The sequence below is a fragment of the Lynx rufus genome, unplaced genomic scaffold, assembly GCF_022079265.1.
Source record: "Lynx rufus isolate CCGP_SWC_20201006 ecotype Redwood Valley unplaced genomic scaffold, mLynRuf1.p SCAF_2, whole genome shotgun sequence".
NCBI lineage: Eukaryota > Metazoa > Chordata > Mammalia > Carnivora > Felidae > Lynx > Lynx rufus.
In genome coordinates, this window is record NW_025814834.1 from 57818048 (window position 1) to 57830955 (window position 12908).

Here is a 12908-nt window from a genome sequence, read left to right on the forward strand (position 1 = left end):
CATAGGAACAGAGACACCTGCTGAGGGCAGCAAACCTTGGTGCCAGCTTTTTGCTGTGCTTTACAATACAGTCCAGCCATTACGCTATCAAGCTAACTGGCACCAACTGCAGCATGGCGAGACCCTCCCCCAAGAGGATCAGCACGGGGCTACATGCAATGGGTCCCTAAAATTTGGAGTTTGGAGTTTTGAAACCCAGCCACGTGACTGAGATAAAACATAGGTACAGTGCTGCCTGGCAGGCAGACAGCCCAGACACAGACAGGATAAAGGCAGGGATCTGACAGAAGCCAGGGACACAAGAAGGGCTAGTGTTTGCTTTCCTGTGAAGGCTTCCTGAAGACTGGCTGGCAGGAACTTCCCGCTTAGGGGGATGAGAGAGTGGGCCCATGCCATCACCCCATGCATCAGTGCTGACCCACTTGAGTGAGCAACCCAGCACCACCCAGTGGAGGCCGGAGCCACTTACACCAAGCCTGAACCACCCTGCGCCCTGTAGGTGTATCTCCACTAGAGCAAGTCCACCTGAGAATCAGTGCAGCAAACCCCTCCCTCAGAAGAGGGACAGCGCAAACCCCTTGCATGCACCAAATCTACTGATCATAGAGTGCTGCAAAGTTTCAGCTCTAGGGGGACTAGGATCTAGCTTTTTTTTTTTTTAATTTCCCTTTTTTTTTTTTTTTTTCCCCTTGGACCTCTTCTTAATATAGCCATTACTCTCAGGAGCAGGAATATAACAGGCTTTCCTAACAATCACATACAAAGGAAACAATGACCTAGACAGAATGACAAGACAGAAGAATTCACCCCAAAAGAATACATAGGAAGAAGTAATGGGTAGGGATTCAATCAATACATATATAAGTAATATATCTGAACCAGAATTTAAAACAACAATTATAAGGATACTAGCTGGGGTTGAGAAAAGCATAGAAAACACTATAGAATCCCTTACTTCAGAGATAAAAGAACTAAAAACTAGTCAGGCCAAAATTAAAAATGCTATAACCAAGGTGCAGACCTGATGGGATGCCATGACAATGAGGATGGACAAAGCAGAGGAACAGATCAGTGATAATTGAAAATAAAGTTATGGAAAATAATGAAGTTGAAAAGAGGAGAGAAACAAAGGTATGGATCACAAATGTGGACTTAGGGAACTTGGTGACTCCTTAAAGCATAATAACATTCATATCATAGGAGTCCCAGAAGAAGAGAGAAAAAGAGGCAGAAGGTTTATTTGAAAACTTACCTAATCCGGGGAAGGAAACAGACATTGAAATCTATGATGTCTAGAGAGCTCCCATTTAATTCAACAAAAGCCAGCCATCACCAAGACATATCATAGTCAAATTCACAAAATACACAACAAGGAAAGAATCCTAAAAGCAGCAAGCGAAAAAAAAGTTTTTAACCTACAAGGGAAGACAGATCAGGTTCACAGCAGATCTTTCCACAGAAACTTTGCAAGCCAGAGGGGAGTGGGATGATATATTCAGTGTGATGAAAGGTAAAAATATGCAGCCAAGAATCCTTTATGCAGAAAAACTGACATTCAGATAGAAGGAGAGAGAAAGAGTTTTCTAGACAAATAAAAACCAAAAGAGTTCATGACCACTAAACCAGCCCTGCAAGAAATATTAAAGGCGACTCTTTAAGTGGGGGAAAAAAAAACCCAAAAGCAACAAAGACTATAAAGGAACAGAGAGAGGCACCTGGGAGGCTCAGTTGGTTAAGTGTCCAACTTTGGCTCAGGTCATGATCTCGTGGTTTGTGAGTTCAAGCCCTGTGTCAGGCTCTGTGCTGACAGCTCAGAGCCTGGAGCCTGCTTCTGATTCTGTCTCCCTCTGTCTATGTCCTTCACTCTTCCAGTCACACACACTCTCTCTCTCAAAAATAAATAAACATTAAAACGTTTTTTAAAAAAGAAAGAAACAGAGAACATCACCAGAAACACCAACTTTACAGGTAACATAATGGCACTAAATTCATATCTATCAGTAATCACTCTGAATACATATAGACTAAATGCTCCAATCAAAAGACATAGGGTATCAGAATGGATAAAAGGGCAAGACCCATCTATATGCACCTACAAGAGACTCATTTTAGACCTAAGGACACCTGCAGATTTAAGGTGAGGGGATGGAGAACCATCTATCATGCTAATGTACATCAAAAGGAAGCCAGAGTAGCCATACTTATGTCAGACAAACTAGATTTTAAACCAAAAACTGTAACAAGAGATGAAGAAGGTCATTGCATCATAATTAAGAGGTCTATCCATCCAGAAGATCCAATAATTGTAAATATTTATACCTCTAACTTGTAAACACCCACATATATAAATCAATGGCAAACATAAAGAAACTCACTGATAATAATACAATAATAGTAGGTGACTTTAAGCCCTCACCTACAGCAGTGGATGGATCATCTAATTTTTTTTAACGTTCATTTATTTTTGAGACAGAGAGAGACAGAGCATGAACAGGGGAGGGGCAGAGAGAGAGAGGGAGACACAGAATCGGAAGCAGGCTCCAGGCTCTGAGCCATCAGCTCAGAGCCCGACGCGGGGCTCGAACTCACGGACCGTGAGATCGTGACCTGAGTTGAAGTCGGACGCTTAACCAACTGAGCCACCCAGGCGCCCCAGTGGATGGATCATCTAAATAGAAAATCAACAAGGAAATAATGGCTTTGAATGGCACACTGGACCAGAGGTACCAGAGGTCCTTAACAGATATATTCAGAACATTTTATCCTAAAGCAGCAGAATACACATCCTTTTCAAGTGCACACGGAACATTCTCTAGAATAGAACACATACTGGGTCACAAACCAGCTCTCAACAAATACGAAAAGATTGAGATCATATGCCTATTTTCAGACCACAATGCTATGAAACATGAAATAAGCCACATGAAAAAATTTGGAAAGAACACAAATACATGGAGGTTAAAGAACATCTTACTAAAGAATGAATGGGTTAACCAGGAAATTAAATAAATAAAAAAATACATGGAAGGAGATGCAAATGAAAACATGACAGTCCAAAACCTTTGGGATGCACGAAACGTGGTCCCAAGAGGGGAGTATATTGCAATATAGTCCTACCTCAAGAAGCAAGAAAAGTCTCAAATATACAACCTAACCTTACACCTAAAGGAGTTAGAAAAGGAACAGCAAATAAAGCCTAAAGCCATCATAAGAAGGTAAATAATACAGATTAGAGCAGAAATAAACATCATAGAAACAAACAAACAAACCAAAAACAGTAGAATGGATCAATGAAGCAAAGAGCTGGTTCTTCAAAACAATTAATAAAATAGATAAAGCCCTCTCCAGACTTACCAAAAAGAGAAAATACCCAAATAATTAAAATCACAAATGAAAGGGGAGAGATCACAACTAATACCACCAAATTACAATTGTAAGAGAATGTTATGAAAAATTATATGCCAATAAACTGGACAATCTGGAAGAAATGGACAAATTCCTAGAAACTTACAAACTACCAAAACTGAAACAGGAAGAAATAGAAATGTTGAACAGACCCATAACCAGCAAAGAGATTAAATCAGTAATAAAAAAAATCTCCCAACAAACACGAGTCCAGGACCAGATGGCTTCCCAGGGGAACTCTACCAGACATTTAAAGAAAAGTTAATACCTATTCTTTTCAAACTGTTCCAAAAAATAGGAACGGAAGGAAAACTTCCAAACTCATTCTATGAGGCCAGCATTACCTTGATTCCTAAACCAGACCCTACCAAAAAAGGAAAATTACAGGCCAATATCCCTGATGAACATGGATGCAAAAATTCTCAACAAGGTACTAGCAAATTGGATTAAACAGTACACTAAAATAATTATTCACCACTATCAAGTGGGATTTATTCCTGGGCTTTCGGAGTGGTTCAATATCTACAAATCAATCAATGTGAAACACGACACTAATGAAAGAAAGGATAAGAATCATACGATCCACTCAATAGATGCAGAAAAAGCATTTGACAAAATACAGCATCTATTCTTGATAAAAGCTGTCCATAAAGTAGGAATAGAGGGAATATACCTCAACATCATAAAAGCCATATATGAAAGACCCACAGGTAATACCATCTTCAATGGGGAAAAATTGAGACCTTTCCTCTTAAGGTCAGGAACAAGACAGGGATGTCCCCTCTCACTATGACCATTTAACATAATACTGGAAGTCTTAACCTCAGCAATCAGACAACAAAAAGGCATTGAAATCAGCAAGGAAGAAGCAGACTTTCACTATTTGCAGATGACACGATACTCTATGTAGAAAACCCGAAAGACTCCACCAAAAAAATTGCTAGAATTAATACGTGAATTAGGAAAGTCACAGGGTATAAAACCAACATACAGAAATCTGTTGCATTTCCATACACCAATAATGAAACAGCAGAAAAGGAAATAAAGGAATTGGTCCCATTTACAATTGCACCAAAACCCATAACATACCTAGGAATAAACCTAACCAAAGAGGCAAAAGATCTGTACTCTGAAAACCATAGCAAATTTATGAAAAAAATTAAAGATGACACAAAGAAATGGAAAAGCATTCCATGCTCATGGATTGGAAGAACAAACATTGTTAAAATGTCGATACTCTCCAAAGCAATCTACATATTTAATGCAACCCCTATCAAAATACCACCAGCATTCTTCACAGAGCCAGAACAAAAAATCCTAACATTTGTATGGAACCACAAAAGACCCCGAATAGTCAAAGCAGTCCTGAAAAAGAAAAGCAAAGCTGGAGGCATCAGGATTCTGGACTTCAAGCTATAATACAAAGCTATAGTCATCCAGACAATATGGTACTGGGACAAACATGGACACATAGGTCGATGGAACAGAATAGATAACCCAGAAATGGACCCACAACCATATAGTCAAGTAATCTTCAACAAAGCAGGAAAGGATAGCCAATGGAAGAAAGACAGTCTCTTCAACAATTGGTGTTGGGAAAACTGAACAGCAACATGCAGAAGAATGAAATTGGACCACTTTCTTATACCACACACAAAAATAAACTCAAAATGGATGAAATACCTCATTGTGAGACAGGAAACCATCAAAATCCTAGCAGAGAACTCAGGCAGCACTCTCTTTGACTTCGGCCATAGCAACTTCTTACTAGACACATCATTGGAAGCAAGGGGACATAAACTATTGGGACTTCATCAAGGTAAAAAGCTTCTACAAAGTGAAGGAAACAATCAACAAAACTAAAAGGCAGCCTATGGAATGGGAGAAGATATTTGCAAATGACATATCTGATAAAAAAAATTAACATCCAAAATGATTAAAGAATTTTCAAACTCAACACCCAAAAAAACAAATAATCCAGTTAAGAAATGGGCAAAAGACATGAAAAGACATTTTTCTAAAGAAGATATTCAGATGACTAACAAATGCATGAAAAGATGCTCAACATCACGCATCATCAGGGAAATTCAAGTCAAAACCACCATGAGATAGTACCTCACACCTGTCAGAATGGCTGAAATTAACAACACAGAAAACAATAGATGTTGGTGGGCATGCTGAGAAAGAGGAACCCGATCGCACTGTTGGTGGGAATGCAAACTGGTATAGCCACTCTGGAAAAACAGTATGGAGGCTCCTCAAAAATTTAAAAATAGAACTATCCAGCAATTTCACTATTAGGTATTTACTGAAAGGATACAAAACTACAGATTTGAAGGGGTACCTGCAACCCAATGTTTATGGCAGCATTGTCAACAATAGCCCAAATGTCCATCAACTAATGAATGGATAAAGAAGATGTGATATATATATATACATATATATGTATACATACATATGTATACACACATATATATATATACATATATATGTACATACATATGTATATACATATATATGTGTATATATATATATATATATATATATACACACATGCACACACACACACACACACACACACTGGAATATTACTCAGCCATCCGAAAGAACCAAATCTTGCCATTTGCAATGACCTGGATGGAGTTAGAGTGTATTATGCTAAGTGAAATAAGTCAGAGAAAAACAAATACCATATGATTTCACTCATATGTGGAATTTAAGAAACAAAACAGATGAACATATGTGGAGGGGAAAAAATACAAGAGGGAAACAAACCAGAAGAGACTTTTAAGAGTAGAAAACAAACTGAAGGTTGATGCAGGGAGGTGGGTGGGGATGGGCTAAATGAGTGATGGGTATTCAGGAGGGCACTGGTTGGGATGAGCACTGGGTGTTACACATAAGTGATGAATCACTAAATTCTACTCCTGAAACCAATATTACATTATATGTTAACTAACTAGTTAGTTATGTAAATAAAAATTTGAAAAAAAAGGAATTATTGTCATATACTCCTCTAGATTAATCTCTTCTGAGTTAACTATGGGTAGATAGGAAAAAATAGATGCCATGGGGAAAGATGGTACAAAATGAAGGAAAATTCACTGCTATAAGCTATAGCTTATATTAACTATAAGTTAATATATTCTTAACCCTCATGAGATAGACATTATTCTCTTTATACATACGAAGCACAGAAACGGTAAATGACTTGTCCCAGGTCACACAACTAGTAAGTGGTGGAGACAAGGATATAAATCAAGTGGCTTCAACCATTGCCTCATTATCCATCTGGGATATCCCATCTTGGTCATATCCACCTCTCAGATCCCGTCTCTTGGATCTAAGATCCAAGATATAAACCTTGGGGCAGTTTCCAGGGACCAGTCAGCTAATATAGTTCAGCCCTCCTAAAATAAGGTGGACTTCTCTCCTCACCTCTGCTCGATTCTCTGCTATTGGAACAGAAAGAGTACAAGGAACACCTTAATCCCCAGGTTGAACTTCTAGGTTCTTCCTGCCTCTGCCTCTGTGTATATAGCTTGCTCTGTCCTGTTAACATGCACTAGTCCAAGTGCCCATTGCTAAGTAGTTATATTTTGAGAATTGCAGTGTCTGACTGGCAATAAGGAAATGGGAACAGCACTCTGGCTGTGGAGTAGTTCGCAAAAGAGCAATGAATAGATGCCTAGTTTTCCTGTTTGCAAAGACGTGTCTAGGAGATAATGTGTTTGGGAAGATAGATCTTTCCACCTATTTTGAGATGTCCTTAGCACAGAAGGACCCCTAATTTCATTGGCCAACCCAGTTCTCTTGATCATGTGGAAAACTCCTTCAGGGTCCGACTTGGATGCTGGTAGTCCTTGTCCTCCGTAACCTGGTGAGTTTTATCATTTTTCTCTGTTTTCAGATGTCTTTTAGAGTGAATCTGGGAGAGATCATATCAGGCACTGCTAGTCTCATGCTTTTTCAAACCAGAAACCTCTCATTATATCGGAAGCTGTCACGAGGTAGCTCAGACCATGAAGTTTATCTGTGTAAAACCAGATAAATCCATCTTAATTGTGTAGTTTTTTAATTTAAAAATTATCATGTGGTAAGATGGGGTTTCTCCCCTTTGAGTATACGGTTCTATGAATTTTAATACCTGAATAGACTTGTGTTACCACTACCACAATTAATGACAGACCAGTTCCATCATACCAAAAATTCCCTCAGGTCCTACCCCTATCACCTTGCAACCACTGAGCTGTTCGTCATTATAGCTTTGTCTTTTCATGAACGTATAAGTGGACTCATCATATATAACCTTTCAAAATTGATTCTTTCACATTGCATAATGCCTATGAGATTCTTTCAAGTTGTTGCATGTATCTTTAGTTTAGGGTTTTTTTTTTTTTTTTTTTTAGATTTTTATTGGCGAGGAATATTCCATTGGCTGGGTGTGCTACAGTTTAACTATTCCTCTGTCGAAGGATATTTGAGTTTGGGGCAATTATGAATAGAGCTGTTATAAACATTTGTGTACAGCTTTTTGTGTGAACATGAGTTTTCATTTCTCGAGGGTAAATAGGGCTAGAATCCTTGGGCCATATGGTAAGTATATATTTAGCTTAAGAAGCTGTCTAACTGTTCTCCAGAGCGGCTGTACCACTTTGCATTCCCACTAGCAATGTATGAGGGTTTCAGTTGCTCTGTGTTCTGACTAGCACTTGGCATTGTCAGTATTTTTTATTTGAGCCATTCTAATAGGTGTGTAGTGATATATCACCATGGTTTTAATTAGCATTTGCCCGATGGCTGATGACGTAGAACATTGTTTCCTGTCCTTATATCTTTGAGGAAGTGTTTGCTCAAAACCTTTGCCTGTTTTTTAATGGGTTAGCTTGTTTCCATATTGTTGACTTTGAGAGTTTTGATTTATTTTGAATACAAACCTCGGTCCGAAATATGACTTGTAAATATGTCCTCCTAGTCTGTCGCTTGTCTTTTCCTTCTCTTTACAGTGACTTTCAGCAAAAGATTTTGACTCCAGTGAAGTCCAGTTTTTTCATTTTTTTTCTTTTATAGATCATGCTTTTGTTGTCATGTCGAAGAATTCTTCCACGAGCCCTAGGTCATGAAGATTTTCTCTCATGTTTTCTTTGAACTGTTTTCTAGTTTCACGTTTTCTCTTTGGGTCTATGTTACAATTTGAGTTAATGCTTGTATAAGGCGTGAGGTTTGGCATAAGGTCCATTTCTTTGCATATAGATGACCAATTGCTCCAACAGCACTTGTTGAAACACGTCTTTATGGATCAGGGAGTGAAGATGTTTACATTTTGAAAACAGTGATAATATTTAAGACTAACACCTTGGATGTTACAGACAACGCCCCTCAGTCAGTTAATAAGTTAGTCTGGCAATTAGCCAGTTAGGCATCGAATCATTTAGTTACTCCACAAAGACACAAAGTGCCTGCCTTGTGTCTGGCATTACGCAAAATGCCAGCATTGCAACAATGTCTGGGACATGATTTGTTTTCCTCCAGTGTCCCATGGTCTGTGCAGAGAGACAAAGTGGGACAAACTTCTCAATCTGTGTACAAACAATGTCTCCCTTTGACTGACATTATGACTTTACAGATTCTTTAATACTAACGTGAGATCCTAACTCTAACTTTGGCTTCTTCCCTCAAGTCATTGATCTGATCACTAAACATGTAAATGGTTAGAGGAGCGCTCCTTGTGAAGGAAGTTGAAGGGAAATAAATGTCTATTTTGTGTGTAAGCACTCTTGGTCTCTTAGGTTTAAAGTCTGGATTTTTATATAGTAGATTTTCTTAAGATGAGGTACACTGATGCCAAACTCAGCAAACTTTCCTCGTGGAGAGGCTGGAGCAGCAAACCAGATCTCCTAAATACACTGAAGATAAAGGCAGTGCTGGGACTCATAGGTCATATCATTCTGGTTCTTTTCAATAAACTTATGATCCGGATAATGTTGAAAAATAGGAATTGATGGTGTTCGCTTAAAGTTAGACTTAGTAAATAGGTTGGCTTTTGAGACAGTAGAGAGGGGATCAGATTTTTTATTTATTTATTTTTTTAAATTTTTTTTAACATGTATTTATTTTTGAGACAGAGAGAGGCAGAGCATGAACGGGGGAGGGTCAGAGAGAGGGAGAACCAGAATCTGAAACAGGCTCCAGGCTCTGAGCTGTCAGCACAGAGCCCGACGCGGGGCTCGAACTCACGGACCACGAGACCATGACCTGAGCTGAAGTCGGCTGCTCAACCGACTGAGCCACCCAGGCGCCCCAAGAGGGGATCAGATTTAAGTTATGGGGCATTAGTGATCTCCCCTGTCTTAAACAGAAGGCTCTTTGTTATTTTTTTCATTTTAATTGACATTACAGTGTTGTTAAGTTGGTAATGGGGTGGAGGCAGCTGGATTCCAGTTGGGGTGTACTTAGGCTAGTTGCTCGGGCTGCCATGCCTTGCTACTTTCCCTACTCTGTTTATTCTGATGTGTGCAGAAAACCAATAGGAAGCTAAAAGAGCATGACTTCTAGCACATAATAATAAAATAGTAAAATAAAAAAAAATAAAACCGATGACGACAATAGCTAATATTTATTGAGCCCTTAGTCTGTGTCAGGCACTCTTTGAAGCTCTTTATATGAATAAACACATTGAATTCTATCAACAGTCTGATAAAGCAGGGATCATTATCATTCCCATTTTACAGATAAGCAAACTGAAGTACAGAGATGAGATGGGCAGATTGTAAGACTGCAGCCAGTGATCCCCTCCTCCTGATACTTATGCCCTGTGGGATCCCTCCCCTTGAGTGTGGGAGGCCCTAGTGACACGCTTCTGATCAATGGAATATGGTGACGTAATGGGATGTTACTTCTGGGATTTGACAACCTAAGATAGTGGCTTCTGTCCTGCCAGCAGATTGTCTCCTTTGCTGGCTTTGGTGAAGCAAGTTGCTATGTTGGGGAGGTCCCTGTGTCAAGCAACACGATTGTTTTTTCACACGGAAGAACACTTTAGAGACTTTCAGACCATTGCCATCCACCAAGAGAATTTTAATAGTAACCCTGTAACCACAACGTCTATAGGCTTTAACTTGCCAGCAGCTGCCTAGGAGCCGAGATCCTCAGTCTAAAGCCCTTGAAAAGCCAAAATTTTGCCAACAACATGAGCTTGGAAACAAACACTTCTGCAAAGGAACCTTCAGACCAGACTCTAGCCCTGGCTGGTGACCTGATTGCAGAGCCTTCGGAGAGATCCTGGGTAGAGGACCCAGCTAAGCTGGTCTAGATTCTTGACCTACAGGGGGCGCCTGGGTGGCTCAGTTGGTTAAGCATCTGACTTCAGCTCAGGTCATGATCTCACGATGGTCTGTGAGTTCAAGCCCCACGTTGGGCTCTGTGCTGACAGCTCAGAGCCTGGAGCCTCCTTTGGATTCTGTGTCTCCCTCTTTCTCTGCCCCTCCCCTGCTCATGTTCTGCCTCTCTCTCTCTCTCAAAAATAAATAAACATTTAAAAATTTTTTAGATTCTTGACCTACAGAAACTGTGAGATAATATGTGTTGTTCTAGGCTTCTAAGTTTGTGAGAATTTGTTATGCAGCCATAGATAACTATGCAAGAGACATAATATAATTTGCCCAAAGTCTCACATCAATCCAGCTACAGGCTGCAGATTCTTTCTCAATGATCATCTCATATGGAAATAACCCCAAGGAGTTCACCACATGGTACTGGGTTTCCCATTTAGAACATCAGAAGTTTTCCCTGACATTCTTAAATGGTTTTTTTTTTTTTGAAAGAGAAATGGCATTTTTAAAACTTCAGAATTCTGAAGGAAAAAGAACCTCAGGAATTTTGTTTATAGTACGGGATAAAGCATCGGTCTTGACTTTTCCATACTATTTTTATTTTGTTGTGCAGGGAACAGTTCAGGGAACTGTTCAGCCAGTGACTCTTTGGATTTAGCATCAGTCTGTTTTCATTATATAACGATTCTAAAGGGAAGTAAGGCCAGACAGAGGGAGTTGGGGCTAGACGATCAGCAGGGAACCATTTGTAACATCCAAACACCAGTTTAAAGGAAAGGTGAATGTAGTGGGTGAATGTGGTGGGTGAGCTCTTTCTCAGAGGTGCCTGTAAGAAGTGGTTTAGCTTTTTTTTTTTTTTTTTTTTTTTTGCATTTAAAGATTTGAATGAGCTGTAACTTCATGTCTGTTTAAATTTCTGGGGGGAAAACCAAATAAACATGCATGTCAACAATACATTAGCATTCCTGATAGTACCTATGCTCTTTCCCTGTCTGTGGCCAGCGTTGTTTTAATGGCACATTATGTCCTGACCCCTGAGAGGCCCTTCTTCCTGCCATAATCACCACCCAAGTAAAAAAAAAAAAAAAATCAACCCTCTCAGGATGCCTTCCACTCTGGAGTCCCTTGCTCTAGGAATGGAAATACATAGAATGATTTTTCCACATTGAAGGCCATGTTAAAGATGTTTTAATTCCAGTCATCCACAGAGAGAACCACAACAGGGTTCCTGCAGCCACGAAGCCCACAGATTTGAGTTGCTTTCGCCTTCTGGTATCATGATGGCTTTCTCAGGCCCCCGTGTCTTCTGTTAACCTGGATGGGCTGATGTCCCGAGTAGGAAGTGGCAGACAGCCTGGAAGTCCCTGAGTTCAGCAAATAAAGCAGTAAACACTGCACTGTGTTCCTGCGGGGACAGGGGACGTTTGAAGCTGAGAGTCATGAGAAAGCGTGGGACATTTGTCTTGCCATGCTCTTCATTTCCCAGCCCTCTCCACTCACGGTAGTCCCACCCTTCTTCCTGTCTTTCTCAATATATGAGGCGTATGTATATATTTTCAAAATACTTTGGATTCGAAGATGAAAATCCTGACATAAATATCAATCGCCCCATTACTCTTACAGGCTGTGAAGTCGTCATGATATTTTCGTAGAGAAAAAGAAAAAAGCTCTAACCTGAGCTATAAATTGAGGTTTTCAGACAAGTCCTCTCTGATTTTGAACTGCAATAAAGGCTTGCTCGCTGGTGACATTTCCGAGAGATCTTACACTTGCAGTTTTGGAAGTGTCCCTTATGGAGCCGAGAATGTCTTTTTGGCCATATTTCTGGCCGCCTTAGACATTTTGGTTTCTAAGTTTAAAATTTTAAGATGATCTAGTTCCATTTACTCTTGGCATAACTTGAAGAAAGACTAAGTTAAAAGGCTCTTGGAAAGCTTTTACAAGTCATTTTGGATGACAGTCTCATCAGACAAAGACGGGGAGGAGTTAAGTGTAAATGAATCAGAAACATGTGGATGACATTTCCCTTAGCAAGCAACTGTGCTTTTAACGTGGCCCCAGGATGCAGCAAGTCAGAGGTAATTTCATTTTGGTTGGGCTCACGTGGCGCGCTTGAACTGCAAGCCCAACTTGCTACTGTCCTTTTGCTTTCTGGTATGGAGTGTCACCGTG